We start from the raw sequence: 21,359 nt of genomic DNA, 5'->3' as shown, positions 1-21,359 counted from the left end.
TTGAGATAGGCAAGGCCACAATTACCAAACCATAGAAATCAAGTACCATTGTTCCTATATGGTAGCCTCTAAAGACAAGAAGATCAATGCACTACCCAATTTTAACAATTTGGTAGATTGTGCATTTAAAAGCGTGCACATATATGGGATTATTATTATGATATATGTTTTTCACATAATGCTCTTATTATGTTTGCAGGTCATGATCTGAAGATAAAAGCTTGTTGTTCTCATGACAATCACATCAAATGGGAATACATTGTGTCAATATGTGAGAAGTAGCAACAATATTTGTTCAGAAGGGATTAGCAATATATTCTGTCAGAATTAATTAGCAATAACATTCTCCCAGAAATTATTGGTGTTTTATTTAGATTTCAATATTTTTATTTGATTTTTAATTATTCTCAATCTTTGAGAATAAATGTAAATCTTTCTTATGGAACGATGATTTAATAGAAGTCTAAATGCCACAAAAAAATTGTTAACCGTATTAGTCGTATTATTTCAGAATGAATATAATTTATGTTAATAGTTGTATTTTTTAAGAATTAATGTAATTACTGGTTCATTAAAAATTATTAATCTTGATAATATATGTTTATATTATTCTGTCAGAATATAATGTTTTTTTTTTTCAAAATAATCGTCAACACATTCTTTTAGAATGTCCGAACTAATATAATTATAAAAAATAGTTAAAATTTTAAAGTTAAGAGAATTAATTATATCCTAAATTCCGCAATTTTCCTTTTTTAAATTTATGTTAAGTGACTAAAATACCCTTACAATGAAATTAGATGATATTTTTCAATTATTTTTAATTTAATAATATTTATTAATCACTTTATTAAAATAACTAAAATGATTGTCCACAATCACCCCTTAGACACTCCATTTTACCATATAGACACCATAATTAAATTTAAAAATATTTTTATTGGATAAAATTGAATTGTTTTCCGAAAAAGCTAATTATAAATAGTTAATTATATGTTAACTTTTTATAAAGAGGTCAATGGGGTGTCTAAGCCCTAAGGGGTGTTTTATTAGCGTCATATATATATATATATATATATATATATATATATATATATATATATATATATATATATATATATATATATATATATATATATATATATATATATATGAGTGTGTTTATAAACAAACATCAGCAAAATATTGAAATATAAACTGCTTATTATTGTGTATTTACGATTTCTATTAAAATATAAAATAATAAATGTGTGTTTGTCAAGTCTTATTACATTTAAGGACATTACTATTTTGTTAAGTTTAAAAATGTTTTTGATAAACAAAAAAACAAAAAAGGCAAAAAATAAATAAAACTAAACTAAAAACCGAAACTGAAACTGAAAAAAGAAAACGATAATGGCTGGATATTACATTGTATTTTAGAAAGAATATTTAGTAAAAGTTATATATATTTTCAAGATATTTTAAATATGAAGAAACTTTTAAAGATATGTGACTTTTCTAAAGAAAAAAATAGAACAGTAGCTTTAAATAAATAGCTATAAATATATTTTTTTTTAAATTTTCATATTTAAACAAAAAAAAACTTATAAAAGAACATGTAAAATACTTGCATAAAGCAAATATTTATTTTATTATTAAATTGATAAAAAATCTCAAAAAGTTTTTTGCTCCAAAATCTTTTAGAGGCAGGTTAACTATAAGGTTCTTCATAATATTTTTATTTGGTATGATTCTACCACCAACCAACCAAGTCTAACCTTTTTTATAACATGAATGTCTTTTATAATTTCCTATTTTTATAAAGGGAAATTGTCAGAAAAGTCCTAATATTTTCAGGAAAGTTACACTTTAGTCTCAAGATTTTTTTTTTAAACAAAAAAGTCCCGATTATTTCATTTTGGCTCAAGTTTACAAAAAAGTCCTTTTTTTTCTTTTAACAGGAAATGACATATTATCGTATTTTTAAAAATAATCGGGACTTTAATGTTCAAAAAAAAAAATCTTAGGACTAAAGTGTAACTTTCCTGAAAATATTGAGACTTTTCTGACAATTTCCTTTTTATAAATACAATTTACCAAAATAATATATTAATGTTTTTTTTCCTTTCACGATTTACTTGATAGTTGTATATTAGAAAAATGTTGCCAATGTGCTTCATTAAATTTCAGATTATGATGCGTCATGTCCTGGATCCATCGTAAAAGTTTTCTCAACTCAACAATTCCATCAAAGAAAAAACTGATATTGGTTTAATGTGTTTATTATTTAAAAAAAAAAAAAAAAAAAAAAAAAAAAAAAAAAAAAAAAAGAAGATGAAAATGGAAAGGATGCGAAGAATCTTAAGACGTAGAGGAGGAAAAAACGAGGAGGATGACGACGGAGCAGACAAGAGAGAGAGGAGGAGGAGACAAAGCACTTCCTTCCTTTGGGAAATCCAATGCCTAGGCGGCGGCTCCACGCATTATTCCCCATTTTGTCCTTTTCTTACAATTTCCCTTTAAATTATTAATTTGTTTTTGTTATAAAAATATACAAGACAATGCTTTTAAAAACTACCTATTCCATACTTTATAATAAATATAGAAAATTGCATAAATGATCCTCAGTTTACAGTTTTTTGTAGCTAACGTTCAATAATAATGTTTTTCTAGAAAATGGTCTTTAATTGAGAATTTTATTATAGATTTTGATTCTAACAGTCGTTAAGCTTCTTTTGTTTTCTCACCCACGTTTCACACAAAAGGGTATTTTAATCTTTCTATGTCCAAAAGCCAAAATTACAGTATATTTTATTTAAGACCTAAGATTGAAATTATAGTACAAGTTTTTAAGAGGGCGATCCAGACGGTGGGCAACCCGGGCGACCGCTCAGGGCCCATGTCTCCGGGGGGTGGGCAACCCGGGCGACCGCTCAGGGCCCATGTCTCCGGGGGACCAAAAATTATGGGCTATGTAGTGCACATATATAAAAAAAATTATTACCTAAATGATTTTTAGGACATAAAATTGGTTCAAATTCAAACTAACTCAAAAGATAAACAATTTAGTTTGTTTGTTATTGCTAATTGAACGTGTTTATAGTGAAGAATAAATGATATTTTTTAATCTTTATTATATTTATCTTTAAGGGCCTATTTTTTTCTTTTCATCCCGGACCCCATATACGTTTGGACCGGCCCTGGTTTTTAAGACCATGAACCAAAATTGCAACATAAGCTTTTAACGATGAGAAACCAAAATCACAATATAAGCTTTCTAACAAAAAGTTTTATTAAATTTATAAACTTATGTTAATATATAGGGTTATTTACAGTAAAGTCTCAATATTTTGGAAAAAAATTTTAAAATTATTTTTAATAAAAAAAACCTAAAAGACCAGCTAAATTATTCACTTTCATCATTTTCGATACTTTCAGTCGGTCATCATGCTACATGACATGCCAACTGAAAAAATATAATGATGTGGAGGGCTGACGTCGACTTTTTTTAAGGGCATGGACAATCTCTAACCCGCCCCTCTTTAAGGGCTGACGTCGACTTTTTTTAAGGGCATGGACAATCTCTAACGCGGCATGATACGTCGACTTTTTTTAAGGGCATGGACAATCTCTAACCCGCCCCTCTTCCACAATGGTGCAATCTATTTACACCTTGAGCTGGAAGAGTTTCTCATTTTCTCCCTTAGGATTATATATACCTATTATATTACCAAGCCTTTTTTTTTAAAAAAACGAAAACGGTCAGATTTGAACAAGAGTTCCATACTAACAAAAGCATGGACGTTACGAGTTAGGCTATAGACCGTATAGTGCATTTACTCCTTCACTATTAAATATATGTATTACATTTGAAGCTCTAAATACATTATTATTATTATTATTATTATTTTACATAATTGTATTTAATTTAATATATTTAGACATAATAATACTTAAAATACTTTAAAAAAATACTTAAAATATGTAAATAATACTTAAAATACATAAAAAATATATATATAAATAATAGTTAAAATACTTAACAAAAATACTTACAATACTGAAAAATACTTACGATTTTAAAAAATACATGAAAATACTTACAAATAATTAAAATACTTAAAAAACGTGTGTGCACGCACACACACAAATACACACACACACATATATATATATATATATATATATATATATATATATATATATATATATATATATATATATATATATGTTGGGAATATCAATAGAAAATGCATAAACCAAAAAAAAATCATAAAAACCCTAAAAATATAAAAAAAAATACTTTGAGATATATAAAAAATTTTTTGACTTTACAAACATAAAATCGCTATTTTTTTTATAAAATCGCCACTTTTTTTTTTATAAAATCGCTGATTTTTTTTAAAAAAAAATTTTTATAAATTTTTATTTTTCCAATTTTTTTTTCATTGAATTTGTTCCAAAACTTGCGATTTTTAGCCCTATAAAATCAACAAAAAAAAAGATATCATAAAGTATTTTTTCTATGTATCACTATTGATTTTCTAGGTTTTAGATATTCCAAATCTTTATGTATTTTCTAACGATTCGCCCATATATATATATATATATATATATATATATATATATATATATATATATATATATATATATATATATAGAGAGAGAGAGAGAGAGAGAGAGCTAGGTTCATTTGTTGAAAATAAATATTGTGTTATTGTATACATAATTATGGACCAATCAAAATTTAATAGAAAAAACAATAATTAAATAAATCAATAAGGGTAACTAGGTAATTTGAGAAATAACTTCCGCAAATACTCCCTATAATTTTGCTAGTTGCGTTTGATTTTAACCTAATCCCCCTTGTATATACGACTGATATGATCAATCGTTGTAGGATCAATTTTAACCTAATCCCTCTTTATGTCGTCTGCTTCCATCGCTTCAAACGATTGCAATTGGTCATCATCTTCACGGTGGTTCAAGGATTGTTGCTGACACCAAGCCTGCTGTTGCAGTGGTGGTTTCTGTAATGATTTTCAAAAATCCAGTGACGGGGATGGGATTTCCGGTTTCGGGGTGACGATAATGGGAGTAGTTCTTTACAGCGAGGCAAGGTTGAAGAACGAAGGGGGAAGCATCGAGGCTTCGGTGGTGGTTTTTCTACGGTTGATAGGAGGTGAGTGGATCGGACGGTGGTTCGGTGATGGAGAAGACTAGAGACGGTGGTAATTGTAGGAGGTTGTTACACCGATCGCTAACATGTAAGTGCTCCTCTATCTAAAATGTATATGGTTGCTCTGTCGGCCGACCATAGCACCTCCATCTCTTCAATTCGACATCAACCCAACTTCGTCCTCCTTCTTCTTCACCGCCGACCACTTCTGCCTCCTTCCTATCACCATAGTTTGGGTGTTTTCTGGTGATTTTGGATTGTTTAGAGTTGCTAGGAATCTGGAAACTGATTTCCATTATTGAATATGTGTCGATTCCGGGTTTTAGTTGACGGAAGATTGGGGGAAGGTCAGTTCTTTGCACAGAATCTCGATGTGTTTAAAATTAGTTTTATTTTTCTTGAGTTTAGTAATTGTCATGTGATCTCATGTTCTACTTCTGATGATTGTCATATGATCGCATCATATAACAGAGCAACTTTTAAACAGGCAAGTTTTAAGCCATTTGGTGGTTTGGTGATCAAAGGAGCTTATTAGAGTGATCTGTGTTGTTTTTATATTACAGACAGGTAGTGGCCACTTTTCGCCTGTTGGTGGTTATCATGCTGGAAGAGACATGGCATTTGTTTTAGATGTTGCTCGCTTTAAGTATCTTCCTCATTGGGTCCCACTTAAAACACATTTTGTTCAAGTGTTGTGTTTGTGCCGAAGCCCGATGGTCTTGAAGAAGATGATGGTTGGGTGATCTCGTTTGTACATGATGAACATTTGAATATATCTCGGGTAAGTTTATATCAATCTCTTATTACATGTATAGATATTATTGTGATGCAAATTGGACTAATGTTTCTTGGATATCAATGGGACACAAATTGGCTTAATTTCACAGGTTATCCTAGTAGATGCACAAAAGTTTACCAGTGAGCCAGTTGCAATTATTACCTTTGCCATATCGAGTGCCTTATGGTTTTCATGGAGCTTTCATGCCGATAATCTCCTAAATATAACCCATCAATTCTATTGGAATGGAATCACGAATTCCAATTCTGTTGGAATGGAATCATGAATTCCAATTCTGTTGGAATCACAGAAGTTGATGCTTGAAGAACGGACCACAAAATAGAAAGTGATTCTAAGCAATATTATTCTTTTAGAATGTATTAGTGTCTTTGTTAGATTTTGATGTTTTCTTTCCCGTTTTGAAAGTTTTTTTAGTTTTATTCTTTAACAATAAATGTAATTCTTAACAATTGTTACCCGTATTCTATAAGAAATAATGTATTTTTTGTTTTTATTCTTCAATTGATTGTTCAAGAATTTGTTATTCTACAAGAAGTTTTTAAAATCATGATCAAGAAATAGGTTCAAGAATATTTTTATTATTTATGGTTGAAGAATATTTTTTTTAATATACTCATAAACATATTCTGTCAGAATGTCCGAATTAAAAATATTATAATTCGTAAAATCAGATTTTTAAAATTAATAGAATCTATTATCCCTTAAAAAATGCAATTTTCATTTATTAAATCTATATTAATCAACTAAAATACCCTTGCAATTAATTAAGATGATATTTTTCAATTATATTTAATTCAATAATATATATTAATCACTTTCTTAAAATAAGTAAATTTGATTGGCTCACATTTATGCATACAATAACACAATAATTACTTTGAATAGAATAACCTAAGCCTATATATATATATATATATATATATATATATATATATATATATATATATATATATATATATATATATATATATATATATATATATATATATATATATATATATATATATATATCAAGGTTGTAAAAATTGTTCGACGGTAGCTCGACGGTCGATTGGTGTTAAGGGATTAATCGGTCTTAGCGGGGATTAATCGTGGATTAATCGGGGACCATAGATTATTAATAAAATATTAAAATTAATCAAATATTAATATATCTTAAGAAAACCAAGTACTTCAAAATTAGATAATAAGTAATTTTGTAATTTGAAAATTTAAAAATACGAAAATATGAACATTTTGGTATAATATTTGAAAATTTGAAAATTTGAAAATTTGAAAATTTTGGAGTAAAAAAAAGTTAATCCCGCGATATTAACTTTTTTGAAAATTTAAAAATACGAAAATATGAACATTTTTTTTTTGATTTTTTTGACTTTTTTGACTTTTGTCGAACGATTAATCCCGCGAAGACCGATTAATCCCGCCAAACCCGATTAGTCCTAAATTTCCGATTAATACCCTAATCCTTGACGGTTGGAGAACTCCAAGCAATTAATCCACGATTAATCGCCGATTAATCCACGATTAATCCCGATTTCTGCAACCATGATATATATATATATATATATATATATATATATATATATATATATATATATATATATATATATATATATATATAGAGAGAGAGAGAGAGAGAGAGAGCTAGGTTCATTTGTTTAAACTAATTATTGTGTTATTGTATGAGTAAATACAGGCCAATCATTTCAAAATGGTAAATATGTAATCTTATACTTAATTAATTATGGTAAATATATAAATCAATTAATATCCCTTTAATTTAGGGATATCAGTTTTAAAACCCAATTTCTAATCCGCCTCTTCCCTCCTCTCTTATATTCATCGACTCCGGCAGACATGGAAATGGAATGGATGAAGAAGATGGGTGAAATAGCTCACCATAAAATCAAAACCAACGGAATATCGATGCATGTTGCAGAAAAAGGTGACGGACCTGTAGTGCTCCTCCTCCATGGCTTCCCGGAGCTCTGGTTTTCATGGCGTCATCAGATCACTCACTTAAGTAACCATGGTTACCGTGTCCTCGCACCTGACCTCCGCGGCTATGGCGATTCCGACTCCCCATCCTCTCCCTCTTCCTACACCTTCTTCCACATAGTCGGTGATCTCATCGGCCTTCTAGATCACTTCAATCAACAACAGGTATGTCGTATGTGGCTTTAATGGCGATGAAGCTTTAATCAACGTTAGGGTTGATTTTGTGTAAGTATGAATATCAGGTGTTTGTGGTGGGACACGATTGGGGCGCAACCGCCGTCTGGCATCTGAGTCTTTTCCGGCCAGATAGAGTCAAAGGAATCGTTTATCTCGGTATTCCATTTTTTCCAAGATACCCTATCAATCCAACTCACTTATTCACCAAATCGTTTGGAGACGATTTCTACATCTCTCAATTCCAGGTTCTTCTTCTTCTCTTTCTTCTTCTTCTTTCTCTCACTCTGTTTACATGGAGATGAGTTTCATAAAGTTTAGGAAATTAATACAGGAATCAGGAAGAGCAGAGAGGGCTTTTGCGAAATACGATTGCTTGACAGTAATCAAGAAGTTTTTGCTGATCAACCATGGCGATGTACCGGTAGCACCTCCTGGAATTGAGATTATCGATCACATGGAAATTCCTTCGGCCATCAGAGAGCCTTCGATGTCAATTCTGCGCACGGGAGGTCGATTCTGATTTCAGGTTTTGCCCCTTTTGTGCTCTGCTCTCTGAGTTAATCGAGGCTGTTAATAGATATTAGTCATATCAATAAGCAGTTTTATTTGCAGTGACGAATGCTCAGTTTGTATAATCTTTTAGCATTTAGTATTTCATAGACATGTAGGCCGATCGATCAGGTGTTCTTTGAGTTCGAATTGGCAGAAAAGCCCTAGTTTTCGTTATTTGAACCATCCCAAACGAAATCCCCAATAAAAATGTACGAAATTAGGAATCTTCTGTTGGATGATTCAAAAATACAGTCTTGAATGATGACATTGATAAACTCGATGTGTTTAGGTTTTTTTGGGAATTTGTTCTGATTGTCTAATTTTTACAGGAAATTGAAAGTTGTTTTGATGCACACCAAGCGCTCGGTAAAATGTTTCAACTGAATGGTATTTCTTCGTTTATAATATTCTATCAGAAAAAAATGTTTTTTATGATAATCATGAACATATTATGTTAGAATGCCCCGAATTAATATAATTATTGGTAAATGAATTCCAATTCTATCAGAATGGAATCACGAATTCCATTCATGCTGGAATGGAATATGGATATTTTCTCACTAATTTATTCATTGGATTATTTTCCACAGAAGCTGATGCTTGAAGAACGGACCACGAAATTTGAACGACGCCTCTTAGCAACATTATTCTTTTAGAATAAATTAGTGTATTTGTTAGATTTTAATGTTTTTTTTCCCGATTTTACAGTTTTTTAGTGTTATTCTTTAACAACAAATGTAATTCTTAGCAATTGTTACATGTATTCTATAAGAATAATATAATTTTTGTTTTAATTTTTCAATTGCTGATTCGAGAATTTGTTATTCTACAAGAAATATGTTCAAGAATATTTTTATTATTTTATGGTTTTAGAATATTTTTTTTTGAACATACTCAAACATATTCTGTCAGAATGTCCGAATTAAAAACCTTATAATTCGTAAAATCGGATTTTTAAAATTAATAGAATCTATGATTCCTTAAAATATGCAAATTTCCTTTATTAAATCTATATTAATTGACTAAAATACCCTTCTAGTTAAATTAGATGGTATTTTTCGATTATTTTTAATTCAATAATATGTATTAATCACTTTCTTAAAATAAGTAAAATTATTGGCCCATATTTATGCATACAATAACACAATAATTACTTTGAATAGAATAACCTAGGCCTATATATATATATATATATATATATATATAATTTTGCGAAGTGTTATATTCATTTACGTTTCTATAAATACGTTTAAAGTGTATTTATATAATGATATTGAAAAAATGAACTGAAATAAGTATTTATTTACGTTTTTAATAATAATAATAATAATAATAATAAATCTTTTTATTATGATGATAACAAGGCATCCAGTTTAGACATTATATATATGAAATCAGAGGAAATAGCAACAAATCGTTAGTAGCTTGCTCCTAAAGATGTTTGTTTCGGAAATGTAAGCTGTCATTTCAAATCCTGGGGCCTCATTTTTCATTATTTATTCTTCAATGATAGAACTTATATATATATATATATATATATATATATATATATATATATATATCAACGAAATCAGCAATGGATTAAAAAATATCTCCGTAGTCAGTCAGTAAAGTGGGTCCATTATCAAATTGTTGAAAAATAAAATAAAAAACAAAAAGTAATTTTGTGAGAACGTGAGATACAATCTAAAAATAATTTTAAAATATAAAATAAAAGGAAAAATCCGAAAATTCTTTCTTTTTTTAATTATTATTTTCGTCATTTTCTTTACCTAAAAAAAATAAAAAATTACCGTTTTTTTTTTGAAAAATACGTAAAATATTCTCATAGAATATTACACTGTAAATATTCTAATGTGATTTTTTGAATGTTAGAATATTCTAGTATTGTAATAGTTTTGTCAGATATGTAAAATATTCTAATATTTTACTAGAATATTTGATAGATATTTCAAAAAAACGGTATTTATTTATTTATTTATTTATTGGATAAAAAAGTGACGAAAATAATATTTAATTTTTTTTTTCAATTAGTTTGCATCTTAAAAATGTTTTTTTTATCTACAAAATGAGTGGTTAGGATTGTGTTTCCCCGTCTCACAAAATATATTGGTCTCACATGAACCTATATATATATATATATATATATATATATATATATATATATGGTCTCAAACGGGTTGATTAAAAAAAAATATATGAAGGTATAATATTACACATTTTTTAAAATAAAATTTAGAAATAAATACAAACAAAATGATGAATAAGTAAGTAATTAATGTATAATAATAATAATAATAATAATAATAAGTAATGGATTATTTTTAAATAAATGTGTTGAATCACAAATTTTCAAATAATTCTTTAAATACGACATTAGATGTTCTATTTGGTAAGTTTATCATCGTTGTCTAAAATTAATATTTTTAATCCACATCTGTTTATAACTTTGGACAATGTTATAATTGTCAATGAGTGAACACTAATTGTCGAAAAAAACTAACCGACATTCAATAACGACTATCATTAACTCTTGTTTACTATAATCACAAAATATACAACCAATAGAAATTGTCTTCTTTGAAAAGTGAAATGAATCATTTATTCCAATGGCATCAAAGACATTCTTCGAACAAACGTATGGTTTCCTTTATTACTTCCAGAAATTATCTCTTCTTCTATTACATGATTACACAATGCTATAACCCATAGCCTCGTTCCATTACACAAACCGAATGTGTCAAGATATGATTTTCAATTTTAAATAATACAGCCTCTTGGAGCAATAACATGATACATCTTTTTAAGACTTATGTTAAATAATGAGATTATATATAATTTTATTATAACTAGTGTAAGTGACCATGCTTTGCATGGGTTGGAATGGTGTTTTTTTAATAAGTGTGTGTAAGTAAGGTTGTAATCAGCCATGTTTCCATTCAATTCCAATTACAATCCACCACAATAGATTCCAATAAAAAATCATGTAGTTAATAGAGACCAATGGAATTCTCAATTCAGGTTTAAGAAAATCTCATCTGCATTACATTTCCAATTGTTTATAAACTCTATTAAAAAAAGTCTTAGAAACTTAACTTAAAAGTAAAATAGACAAAAAAAAATCTTAAATTCTAACTGTTGAAAAAAAGCCTTTTCTATAGCTCATCATGCATACATAAATACAAAAAGAAGAATGAGAATTGGTGGTGTTTAGACAAAAAGGACATATGCAATAAATAGCACTATACTTTCATTTATTTATTTATTACAATATTGTCCTTTCAATTGCGGGTATAATTGCTATAATAAACAAATGAATAAAAGCATAACGATATTTCATCATAATTACCTTAACATCGTTTTCATCAGCCTCTTTATCATCTTTTGGTTAAATATCATCATTATCAGCCTGAAAAAAAAACGTAACCTTTAATAAATTTAAAATCCTAAATTAATAATAATAATAATAATAATACTAAATAATAATAATAATAATTATAGATGTCAGAGAAAGCCTTACATCAGAATCAGCTGGATCATCCTTTGATTCCTAAAAAGGGGACAAAAAATAAAGAGTTAAGTAAAAGAAAAAAAGTATATTAAGAAAATACAGACTAAATGTGAAGAAAAAGGCATGGTACATTCATTCTTTTTCTTATTAAGACATTTTACTTTGAATTAACAATCTATAATTTTATGGATTTTTTAAAGTATAATATTGTAATAAATAAATGAAAATATGAGGTAATACACAATTATATGAAAGTAAGAAACACTGAACATAAAGATTTGATACCTCTTCCTCCTTTTTCTTTTCTAGCTCTTAAAATGCTGGATTTTCGGCCTAAAAAATAAAGAAATAAGCATAAGGCGAATTAGAAATTATTTAATATAAAGAATAAACCAGAAAAAAAGACTGAAAGACGTATATAAAAATCAACTTACATCTTTTTGTTTTCCCCATGTTTGTTCAGCCACTTGTTTGGCATATTGTAACACCCCGACTCCCAAGTATAAGTTTTAAAGCATTATATACAGGTTTATGGACTTACTTGACGAGTTGGTTGCCCCCAACTCGTCGTGTAGAGGTGGGTTAGCCCGCGTGGATTATTGGATCTACTCGACGAGTTGGAGGACCCGTACTCGACGAGTAGGAGCTGGGAGATGAAACCCTAATTTTTAGGGTTTACACCCTATTTAAAGGACCTTAAGTCCTTTCCTCCGGTCCCTTATCACCCCTTGACGGCCAGAAGAAACCCTAATCGCTATTAACCTTGTTCTTGAGTGATTGTGAGGCATAAAGAGTTATTTTGGTGCATTTTGTGAAGAAGGTGTAAAGTATAAGAAGCTTAGAGCAAAGAGGAGCTTGTGGATCTGAATCTACTTCCTCTTGGCATCATTTTGAAGGTATCAAGTTGATACCTTGGCTTATCTTTAATTAGATCTCTTCATGCCTAAGTTTAGTGCCATCTTTAGGATATTTAGGAGCCATTTCAGGTATTGGGGTAAGATCTGAAGTTGTAACTTCAGATCTGGACTCCCCTTGGTCCCTATAGCCATAAAGTTATGAGATTTGGCAAGCTTGGGCCTTTCCCTTTGAGTTAATCTTTCCCTTAGTCTAGTTTTGGCATTTAGGACCATGCATGTACGTAAAGTTTGCAACTTTATGTGGAAACCATGCCCTAGGAGGTTGGATCTGCAATATGGAGCTTTGGGATGGCTTAAAAACATCTGTATAAGAAATGGACTGCATAAACTCGACAAGTCGCTTAGCCGACTCGGCGAGTCGGATGAAGGTTGACCGTATTTGATTCTGTATGAACTCGGCGAGTCAGTAAGAGGACTCGACGAGTCAGTTAGGGTTTTCCCCGACATCTGGACACGCATGGACTCGATGAGTTGGTTGGAAACTCGACGATTCAGTTAGGTTTTTATGACTTTCCTAAGTTCTTGAGGAACTCGACGAGTTGCTAGATGCACTCGACGAGTCGGGTCAACATGGACCGTTGACTTTGACCCTTGACTTTGACTTTGACCAAGGGTTGACCAGTTTGACTTCTGGGGGTATTTTAGTAACTTGGGAATTTATGGGAATGAATCATTGGTGGCTGTAGGTGTTGGATTTGGAGCTGCATTTGGTGGAGTTTGATCTTATCACTTCTAGCTACTTGTGTGGTGAGTTGTCCTCACTATATCAACAGGGTCTAAGGCACCAATGTCGTCCCTTTTCGGATTTGTATCCAGGTTTACTGCATGATATGCTTTATGATTTGTATCTTGGTTATAGGATGAGTGCCATGTTAGTGATCTGTTAGATCGGTATCCTGGGTATATGATGGTTGCTATGTTAGTGATCGGTTAGATCAGTATCCTGGTAATAGGATGGTTGCTATGTTAGTGATCGGTTATATCGGTATCCTGGTTATAGGATGCTTGTCATGATTAGTGGTCTGTCAGATCTCTATGATTGTTATATATGCTAGTGTATGATATGTATGTGCACATGTTTGTTGGTTTTGGGGATTGGGTTGAGGCAGGTCCTGCTTTGTGCTGTAGGCCAAGATACCCAGGGCGGAATGAATAGACTGCAGACCCGGTTAGGGCATACTAGTCAGGCCGAAGGCCCGGAGAGCGGTCCGGATAGGCTGAAGGCCTTGAGAGGCGGTCCAGACTTGCCGAAGGCTCAGAGAGTGGTCCAGATAGACTGATGGCCTGTGAGGCGGTCCAGTCAGACTGATGGCTCAGTATGCATGTTGTATATGTTTATATGATATGGTTATATATGTATGGCGTTGGTATTTTGGGGGAAACTCACTAAGCCTCGGGCTTACAGTTGTTGATTTTGTTTTAGGTACTTCTCATGATCGCGGGAAGGCGAATGCGTGATCGTACACCTCTTTATGTTTTTAAGATTTGATTTTGGGAAACTCTGACATTAAACCATTTTGAGAACATGTTTGTAATAATTTTTTGTTTTGGAATGACTTAAAAAGTTTTAAATTGGCTTGAATTTTATGGTTTTTACAACTTGGTATCAGAGCCTTGGTTTGAGTGAATTGTAGGGAACACTCGTGTGTCTCCAGTCTCAAACTAAGGACAAGATTTTAAATTGATTTTTCAAACGGTTTTCAAAATAATAAAGGAGGATGCAAGTGTACGATCAGTCGGAGCCAGTAAGTAGACCCCAAAATACCTTACGGATTATTGTATTTATGTGATATGTTAGAACAGCATGCTAGTACTAGTCTAGGGATCTTCAGGAATTGCATGATAAAATTGCCTGATTATATGATGCCTGATAGCCTAGGTTTTTTCCTTATATGAAATTGACATCATTACTATAGTTGCTTAGTGTATGCATTACAGTTGTACATAATTAAGATCTTATAGCCTGAGAATGTTTGGTTTGGCCATATTTCCTGTTCTTGTTTGATGAAGGGCTTAGGGTAGGATCAGGTATTCGAAAGTCTATAGGGTGCAACGTTATGTATGGCTAGCGTACACTAGTGCTGCAGGGTTGGTGGAAATTTCATGGATGGGTTGTTTGGGATGAGACTGTCAGTTATAAGATATTTAGCCTTCCTTTAGGAGTGAGGATTGAGTGCATGCCATGCTTACATATAGTTTTAGGGTGTTGTGATGATACTTGAGAAAAATATGGGTAGGTGTGGAAGTTAGTATGGGCCCGTACTACTGAAAGCACAGGATCCATACGCGTAGCAAGGAAGTCACAACCCCTAGGGTTTTGTTAGGGGTTGGTTCCCGGATTGTTATATGGAATATCTGATATCTTCCTGGTATATTTTGCAGCATGGTAGTTACTCGACGAATTGTGACTGGATCCGGGTCGGGATCAGGAGGCGGCGGACAGAAGGCACCAACATCGCCCGAGACTATCGGCCATATGGGGCCAGATGAGATGGACGCCAGGATCTGAGAGATCCTACATGATGAGGTTGCTGCTATGTTCCGGGCTCAATTACCGGAGATGTTTGGGTGTATCAAGACCGCCATGGTGGAGTATTTCGATGATCGCTATGCAGCCCTCACTGAGGCGGCTGCCGCAACAGCCACAACGGCTGTAACGACGTCAGGGGTAGGAGCCAGTCGAGCTTTTTAGTATCGGTACTTCGACAAAATGAAGCCCCCTACTTTTGATGGGATTCAGGACCCCATCAAAGCCATGAGGTGGCTTTCTGACGTGGAGGGGTGTTTCTTCACGTGTTCATGTTCCACTGACCAGAAGGTCAGATGTGCCTTGAACCTGCTGAGGTCTGGGGTAAAGGACTGGTGGAGGTTGATGTTAGGATCATATTCTGATGATCAGAGAGTTGCGGTTACTTGGGAGAAGTTCAGGGATATTTTTCGCGCTCGCTACATTCTGTGGGTTGAGCGAGAGCGGCTAGCTCAGGAGTTTCTGGATTTGAGACAAGATGGTGAGACGGTGACGAAGATCACCCGTATGTTCATGGAGAGGGCGATGTTCTGGCCAGAGTTTGCTTTTGAGCAGGCTCAGATGACACGTTATCTGAGCCTGCTCAAGACTGACATTCAACAGTTTGTGGCGACCCAACGTTGTGATATGCTGCAGGAGTTACAGGAGGCCGCTAGGCGGCGTGAATTGGAGATTAAGCTGCAGTTGAAGGAGCAGTGGCAGGCCCCGACACAGTCACATCCGGAGCCAAAGCGGTCTAAGACCGCTGATTCCAGGTCAGGGGGACAGCAGGGCTGTACTTGTGGCAAGTGCGGGGAGAGTCACTCGGGGGTTTGTAGATCGGGCAGCGCGTGCCGCAAATGCGGCAAGGAGGGGCACTTTGCGAGGGATTATCGCCAGCTAGCCCCGGTTCAGGATATGAGGATCTGCTACCATTGTCATCAGGTTGGTCACGTGAAGATCAACTGTCCACAACTCGCTGCCAGGCCGGCGCAGGCTCCAGCGCCGGCTACACTGAGGATTACCGACAGGAGTCAGGGACGAGCAGCACCCCCGAGGGTTCAGGGACGCGCCTTCCAGCTTACAGCAGAGGAGGCCAGGGCAGCACCAGACGTGGTTGCTGGTATGTTTCTATCCATTATCTTACTGATTATATCTGTTTTATGCTTATATGTTTGTGCCTGTGATTAGGTACGTTTTTAGTGAACACCTTACATGCTTTGGTTTTATTTGACTTGGGGGCGAGTCGGTCGTTTGTTTCTCAGTCATTCAGTAGGGAGTTTGGGTTGCCAGTAGGAGAGCTAGAGTGTCTGTTGCGAGTCTCTATCGCCAACGAACACAGGGTTTCCGCTTCTTCAGTCTATCAGGGTTGCGTGTTAGAGATCTTCGAGGTATCTTTTCCGATAGACCTGATCCCAATTCCCATGGGGGATGTATGTGTGATTGTGGGTATGGACTGACTTAGTCACTTCGGTGCGATGATCGACTGTGAGGGTCAGCGAGTGGTAGTTCGAGCCCCAAGTGGGGGAGAACTGATTGTTTACGACGAGGGCACCAGATTGGGATCAGGGTTTTGTTCGGCTGCCAGGGCTCGACAGTACATTCAGCACGGGTGTGCGGGTTATCCAGCGTATGTGGTGGATATGCGGGTCAAGGATCAGGTTTCGGTATCAGAGGTTCTAGTCGTCAGAGAGCTTGCTGACGTGTTCCCAGAGGAGTTACACGGAGTGCCTCCGGAGAGACAGGTCGAGTTTAGGATCGACCTAGTGCCAGGTGCAACCTCTATTTCCAAGACGCCTTACCGGTTGACACCATTAGAGATGCAGGAGCTGTCATCACAGTTACAGGAACTGCTGGGCAAGCAGTTCATTTGTCCGAGCAGTTCTCCGTGGGGAGCGTCGATCCTCTTCGTCAGGAAGAAGGATGGTTTACACTGGATGTGCATTGATTACCGGGAGTTGAACAAGTTGACGGTGAAAAACCGTTATCCACTCTCGTGGATAGATGATCTTTTCGATCAGTTGCAGGGAGCATCTTAGTTCTCCAAGATAGACCTGAGGTCCGAGTACCATCAGGTCAGGTTTAGGGAGGAGGACGTGGAGAAGACCGCGTTCTAGACTCGTTATGGACACTACAAGTTCGTGGTGATGCCGTTTGGGCTCACCAACGCCCCAGCAGTATTTATGGACCTGATGAATCAGGTCTTCAGACCGATGCTCGATCTCTCGGTCATCGTGTTCATAGAAGATATCTTGGTGTAATCCAAGACCCGAGAGTAGCATTGGGAGCATCTTTGGGAGCTATTGGGAGTTTTGAGGCGAGAGCGACTATATGCCAAGTTCTCGAAGTGCGAGTTTTGGTTACGAGAGATTCAGTTCCTTGGAGACCTCGTTAACCAGGAGGGGATTTTGGTTGATCCGGCCAAAATCGAGGCGGTTATGCAGTGAGAGGTTCCGAAATCTCCCTCAGACATCAGGAGCTTCTTGGGATTGGCAGGATACTACCGAAGATTCATATAGGATTCTCAAAGATTGTAGTACCCCCACTCGTCTGACGAGGAAGGGGTGAATTTCCGGTGGGGTCCCGAGAAGTAGAGGGCGTTTGAGACCCTCAGACAGCGACTATGCGCGGCTCTAGTCTTGACTCTTCCAGAGGGAGTTGAGGATTTTATGGTGTTCTGTGATGCATCCATCACGGGACTGGGAGCGGTCCTCATGCAGAGAGGACAAGTGATAGCCTACGCATCGCGGCAGTTGAAGCCGCATGAGACGAGATTTGGAGTTGGGAGCAGTGGTATTCACTCTCAAGATTTGGAGACATTACCTCTATGGGGTCCGCTGTACAATTTACACTGGAAGCTTGAGAGGATTAGGGGTGAGAACACCCGGTTTGTGCAGGATAGTCGGGGATTATTTACCCGTTGCGGTCGGGTCTGGGTTCCGATTTCTGGTGGGGTCAGACAGACTATTTTGGAGGAGGCTCATAAGTCTCACTTCTCTATTCACCCGAGGGCCACCAAGATGTATCGAGATTTGCGATTGAGTTACTGGTGGTCGTGCATGAAGCGAGAAATCGCTTGGTACGTGGAGAGGTGCTTGACCTGCAGATGGTCAAGGCCGAGCACCAGAGGCCGCATGGCAAGCTGCAGCCTCTAGAGGTTCCCATGTGGAAGTGGGTACAGATAACGATGAATTTTATTACCAAGTTGTCGATGACAGCGAAGGGCTTCGACGACATGTGGGTCATTGTGGATCGATTGACCAAGAGTGCCCACTTTTTAGCGATACAGGAGAGTTCATCGGCCGAGAAGCTGGCCGATGTGTATATACGCGAGATTATCACTCGCCATGGGGTTCCGGTCTCTATCATTTCAGACTGTGATGTTCAGTTCTTCTCCCGTCTCTGGCAGAAGTTCAACGAGGAGCTGGGCACGCGGCTACACTTCAGTACAACCTACCATCCGCAGACGGACGACCAGAGTGAGCGGACCATACAGACTCTCGAGGATATGCCGAGAGCCTGTGTTATTGATTTTGGTGGGAGCTGGGACTCCTACATGCCCCTTACAGAGTTCTCCTACAACAACAACTTTCACTCCAGCATCGATGCTCCACCTTATGAGCTGTTGTATGAACGGAGATGCCTCATCCCAGTCTGTTAGGGTGAGGCTCGTCACAGGGTGATGGGACGGACCGAGGTGGTCCTACAGACTACCGAGATGATTCAGCAGATCAGACATCGGTTGCAGACCGCACAGAGTCGGCAGAAGAGTTACGCCGACCGACGCCGATCTGAGCTGGAGTTTCAGTTTGGTGACATGGTACTCCTGAAGGTCTCACCCTGGAAGGGTGTGATTCACTTCAGGAAGAGGGGAAAGTTGGGTCCCCGATACATCGGGCCATTCAAGATCACTACCAGGGTTGGCAAGGTGGCGTATAGACTGGATCTCCCATAGAACTCAGTCAGACTCACAACACTTTTTACATTTCGCAATTGCGAAAGTGTATACCGGATAAGGAGGCGGTAGTGTCGTTAGATGATATTTAGGTTGATGAGCGCCTAAATTACGTGGAGAGGCCGGTGGACGTTCTTGAGAGGAAGGTAAAGGTTCTACGGAACAAGGAAGTACCTCTGGTAAAGGTACTTTAGGAGCACAAGAGGGGATCCGAGTGGACATGGGAGCCGGAGGCAGAGATGCCGGAGCACTACCCATATTTGTTCTCCGTAGCAGACTTTGAGGACGAAGTCTTGTTCAAGTAGGGGAGAATTGTACCACCCCGACTCCTAGGTATAAGTTTTAAAGCATTATATACATGTTTATGGACTTAATCGACGAGTTGGTTGCCCCCAACTCGTTGTGTAGAGGCGGGTTAGCCCGCGTGGATTATAGGATCTACTCGACGTGTCGGAGGACCCAGACTCGACGAGTAGGAGCTGGGAGATGAAACCATGATTTTTAGGGTTTCCACCCTATTTAAAGAACCTTAAGTCCTTTCCTCCAGTCCCTTATCACCCCTTGAAGGACAGAAGAAACCCTAATCACTATTAACCTTGTTCTTGAGTGATTGTGAGGCATAAAGAGTGATTTTGGTGCATTTTGTGAAGAAGGTGTGAAGTATAACAAGCTTGGAGAAAAGAGGAGCTTATAGATCTGACTCTACTTCATCTTGGCATCATTTTGAAGGTATCAGGTTGATATCTTGGCTTATCTTTAATTATATCTCTTTATGCCTAAGTTTAGTGCCATCTTTAGGATATTTAGGAGTCATTTCGGGTATTGTGGTAAGATCTGAAGTTGTAACTTTAGATCTGGACTCCCCTTGGTCATATATAGCCATAAAGTTATGAGATTTGGCAAGCTTGGGCCTATCCCTTTGAGTTAACCTTTCCCTTAGTCTAGTTTTGGCATTTAGGATCATGCTGTTGGGTTATGAGCATTCTAACACTCCTAAGTGTACATGCAACCCTAAATACCTTGGATCTATGTTTTCTCTATTATACATACAATTATGAACATCCAAGGTATTATCCTAATCTAGCATACAAAATAATAAATATAACAAGATAGAATACATACCTCTTTGATGTAGAATGTCTTCATGAAGCTTGAGTGCCTAGTGCCCCAAGTGTGACACCTCAAATGGTTCACACAACACCAAATACACTCGGAATAACTTGAGAGAAACTTGAACACTCCTTGAAATCGTCTAGCCCTCACACTCACACATTAGTGCACGATTTCTTGAGCCATGGGATTCTTTTATATGGTGGCTATTAGGGTTACACCATGTAACTCATAACTTTACCCATTCCTTATGCTCCATGGATTTTAACCTCCATGGAGTATCCATGGGTCACCCAATGGACTTAGTCCAACATAAGGAATCTTGGATCACAAGCCCACATATATAAGAATGAACGATTTACACAATCAACCCATATATTTAATTAGTCTCCTTTTGATCACTTAATTAATTCCAAATTAATTCTTGATCAATACTAATTAAATAACCTTATTAATATATTAGAACTTATAATATATTAACCAACCTTAAGTGTTATTTCTCTCATTATAGTCTATCCAAATGCATGATGCCATGCAACCCAAATGGACCATGCCGGGTCGGGTCAAGTCTTACCAATTATAGTTATGGACTTAGACATTAATCCAACAGTCTCCCACTTGGATAAGTCTAAAACTATTATTGCGTATGACTTCAGGAACCGATCAGCAATCG

The 21,359-nt window shown here is 35.6% G+C and overlaps 1 pseudogene; it reads left to right on the top strand.

Annotated features, from left to right (window-relative positions):
• The first annotated feature begins 7,832 nt into the window (after positions 1-7,832).
• Positions 7,833-8,655, top strand: LOC145107212 (epoxide hydrolase 1 pseudogene; annotated as a pseudogene).
• Positions 8,656-21,359: the final 12,704 nt, after the last annotated feature.

Source organism: Lactuca virosa, chromosome 4 (assembly GCF_052849685.1).
Source record: "Lactuca virosa cultivar CGN04683 chromosome 4, Lactuca_virosa_CGN04683_v6, whole genome shotgun sequence".
NCBI lineage: Eukaryota > Viridiplantae > Streptophyta > Magnoliopsida > Asterales > Asteraceae > Lactuca > Lactuca virosa.
The sequence above is the reverse complement of the archived record's forward strand: the minus strand, read 5'-3'. Positions and strand labels throughout refer to the sequence as shown.